This window comes from Dipodomys merriami, unplaced genomic scaffold, assembly GCF_024711535.1.
Source record: "Dipodomys merriami isolate MVZ:Mamm:240054 unplaced genomic scaffold, mDipMer1.0.p SCAF_3, whole genome shotgun sequence".
NCBI classification, from domain to species: domain Eukaryota; kingdom Metazoa; phylum Chordata; class Mammalia; order Rodentia; family Heteromyidae; genus Dipodomys; species Dipodomys merriami.
Genome location: NW_027204492.1, coordinates 59641920 through 59646036, shown reverse-complemented (window position 1 = coordinate 59646036; position 4117 = coordinate 59641920). Strand labels below are relative to the sequence as shown.

General features: G+C 34.0%; 1 non-coding gene across 1 annotated transcript; it reads left to right on the top strand.

Moving 5' to 3' along the window:
* The first annotated feature begins 427 nt into the window (after positions 1-427).
* Positions 428-543, top strand: LOC138840601 (U5 spliceosomal RNA). The gene has a single exon (XR_011376154.1). It is a non-coding gene; the product is annotated as a U5 spliceosomal RNA (small nuclear RNA).
* Positions 544-4117: the final 3574 nt, after the last annotated feature.

The window sequence follows — 4117 nt, the reverse complement described above, 5'->3', positions numbered from 1 at the left end:
TTGAAATAAGAAAATTAGATTGTTTCTTTTTTCTTTTCTTTTTTATTATTTATAAGTAGCTATACAAGAGTCACCATTTAAGAAAGCTGTTTATAAGTACAGTATATTTTAATCAATTTCACCCCTTTCAAATTTCTCACCCATCCCTCCCCTCCCCACCCCTTCCTTTCTTTTATCTGGACACTAATGTTTTCCTTCTCGGTTTTTTAGCCATTGTGCTGGTAACAGCATCAGAATTTAAATAAAATACAAATATACTCACACTCAATGCAGAATGGTATTGAATAAGTTTGTTCATTCAAATTTAAGTACTATAGTCCACTTGGCGCTTAAGGTGATAAGATCTGAGATAGTAGTTTGAAGCCATCTTGGATAGAAAAGATATTGTAAAGGTGATGTACAGAGAAGTTACAATAACGTAAGTCAGATACTCTGGATTCTCTTCAGATCGCATAAACCTTTCGCCTTTTACTAAAGATTTCCATGGAGAGGAACAACTCTGAGTCTTAAACCAATTTTTTGAGGCCTTGCGCTTGCAAGAAAAAAAATAACGTAAATCAGGTAATGAGTATATTTCTTTTTGAACAGTGTTACCTCCTCCTTCATTTTCTCCCATTGCCCCTCACTCCTCTTCCTCACAAGCTGTAAAGTTCATTTCCAATACAGCGTCTAGTGAGCATCACTGCTGAATTGGTTTACCCTTTGACACTCTTACCTCCACTTAACCATCAAAAAGTCAGAAGTGGAGTTATGGCTCAAGTGTTAGAGCACTAGCCTTGAGAAAAATCCTCAGGGACAGGGCCTGAATTTAAGTTCAAGAATGGGTACAATAAATGTATAAATAGATAGATAGATAGATACATTAAATATAAATACATAAATAATATTGTCAAACCTTTATTATTTGCATAATAGTGACACTATACATAAATAAGAATTTTCATTTCTCAAGTTTACAGTGTCTGACATGACTTTTCTTAGTCTCAGAAGCTTTACATGGTGATCTTATGTTTTATTTATTTAACTTATTTTTAGTCAAGTTCACATACATGTTTGTAAATTCAAATATACATCAAGATAGTAATAAGTCTATAGTGAACTGCAATTTAGTTTTTTCCTTATTTTGTAGATATCTAAAAGCTTTTATTACTTTTGTTTGTACAAGCTCCGCTCCCAAATCAAGCTGTTGCTAGCAGAATGCTCATTAAAATGGCTTTAAATTTCAAATTAAGTTATTGATTTTAAAAAGGGCAAATATACCTAAGCTCCCAAAGTCATCTGAAGTTATTAAATTACCAAGTTACCTACTTTTATTTCTTTAATATTTGGTTTCTTTTTTAAAATATTTTCTTGTCTTGGGCTGGGAAGTTGGCTCAGTGGTAGAGCGCTTGCCTTGCATGCCTGAGGGCCTGGGTTTGATTCCTCAGCACCACATAAGCAAAAAGAAAAAAGCCGGGAGTGGCACTCTGGCTCAAGTGGTAGAGCGCTAGCCTTAAGCTGAAGAGCTGAGGGACAGCGCCCAGGCCCAGAGTTCAGGCCCCACGACTGGACCCAAAAAGAAATTTTTTTTTCTTGTCTTTAAGTAGTTGTACAAAGGAGTTACTGTTCAACAAAGCAGTTTGTGACTATGTTGCATCTTGATCAATGTCAATTTTCCTTCCTAATATTTTTGAAATTGGTAAAATTAGAAAACTTACCTTTATCCTAATAAGCAGCTCATGCTTATTTGAACTTATTAATATAGTAAACAGTTCTGGATTTCCTTTAAAGATGAAGCATCTCAGTTAATTATATGTCCTTGACAACTGAAGTCACTACATATATTAATATTGAACTGGTACGAGTTCTTTGGTACTTATTATTTCTCATCTGTTGTTTGACTAGGCATAAATCGACCTGCCTCCTGACCTTACCATAGCATTATTTACCCTATTCAAGGAAAAAAAGTTGGCTATATTCACTGCAGCTCTGAGTATAATATCTGAACTGTAAAATGAGCCAATGTGCCCAAACAGATGAGTAAAAAAGGAAAATGAAAATGAAATTACATCATTTTTGTGTGAAAATAAAATGGGAGATCATCATGTCGAGTGAGATTAGCCACGCTCAAAAAGCTGAATTTCAAATCTTTTCACTCATTTTTGGAGCTAGGTGTGAAAGACATATGTGGTTATGAATATATATGTATAAAATAGTTGTAAACATTAGTAGACTATTCAAGAAGTTAGAAAGCATTAAAAGAGGAAAAAGAATGATAGAGGGTGATTAATTTCTAAATATACTACAATTATGCAAATAGGAATCTCAATAAAAGTTGCTCACCAGGGAGTGTGGAAAGTGAAAGCAATAAAGAAGACTATTTTGAATAAAATATAATATATGCAAGTCTTCATGGTGGAAACTTTTGATACAATTAAAATAGATTTTTAAAAAAAGGATGATAGGAAAGCAAAACAGGCTCAGAAATGGAAAGTTGGGGAGGGTGCATGGAGAGTGTATATGAGGATGATTATGGTTGAAGTAGTTTATTTTGAAAATAGGTAATGAAACCTGCTGAAATTGTTTTGCAAACTGAGGAGAGTGATAGACAGGGTGAGGTTAATGAAGATATACATGTACATATAGAAAAACCCTGGACATTTTTCTGTTTGCACTGAAACAGTAGTTTGTTCTATATTTAGGGAGAGGGCTATTGAAGGCTCCTCATCAGTTCCATTTTGCTTTGTTTCTTTTCCAGTGATAATAAATACTCATGATTTCCTTTGTATAATTCATTACCTTCTTATTTTCTTTTTTGTCAAATTCATTGTATTAATTGATGATCATTTTATTTCACGAATTTTGTTGCATGTTTGGGAAGGAGAATCTTCAGATCCCAGAATTTGGTAGCAAAAAATGATCTTAATATAAAGGCTTACTCTTTAGTTAAAATATTTAATACCCTAGTGTTTATTACTGTAAAGTTAATGGCCAAGTAGCATATTATATAGACCTTATTATGGTAAATTTTCTGTACTCTGCCTCAAGATGTATCTATCTTTCTAATAACTCCAATTTTGGCACCAGTTTAGAGGAAAAGATTGGGATTTTTTTTCTATAAGAATACTAACTCATTTGGGTAGATTCCCAGAAGTGGGATTGCTGTGTCATAGGGGAGCTTTATGTGTAGTGTTTTGAGGAACTTCTACTACTTTCTAGAGTGGTTGAACAAGTTGGCACTCTCACCAAAAGTGTAGTAGCGTTCCCCTTTGTTCACATCCCCTCCAGCATCTGTTGTTAGATTTTTTAATTATGGATATTCTAACTAGTGTAAGGGGGAATCTCAATGTTGTTTGTATTTGCATTCCTTTCACAGCCAGAGATGTTGATCAATTCTTCATGTGTCTCTTTGGCCATTGGTATTTCCTCTTCAGAGAGGTCTCTTTTAAGGTTTTTAGCCCAATTTTTAATGGGGTGGTTGATTCTTTGGGGATTTGTTTTGGGAGAATTTAATTTCTTGAGCTGTTGGTATATTTTAGATATGAGACCCTTGTTTGTTGTATATGTGGTGAAAATCTTCTCCCAGTCTGTGGGGTTTTGATATATTTGCTAGCTATGTCCTTTTCCATGCTAACGTCACCAGTATGAAGATGTTCACCACAGCTTCATTTGCTGTAGGCAAGATATGGAACCAATCCAAATGCCCCTCAGTAGATGAATGGATCAAGAAAATGTGGTACATATACACAATGGAATTCTATGCTTCCATCAGAAAGAATGACATTGTTATATTTATAAATAATTGGAAAGACTTGGAAAAATTATATTAAGTGAAGTAAGCAAGACCCAAAGAAAAGCAGGTCACAAGATCTCCCTCATTTGTAAGAACTAGAATATGTATATGATATTCTTAAGAGGGGATCTCAGTAACCCAAGTGCTTAGTGCAAAGGAGTATATATAATGAAGCATATTAACATGAACTCCAACTTATGTAAACAAGAGATTCTCATTAGACCTTGTATTGTTGTTGTTTTTCTTTATTTATTTATCTTAATTTTTTGTACCTTGTGTTTTGCATAATAGACAATATAATATGTGAAAGGGGAAGGGGAAGGGGATCACAGAAATAGCAGAACA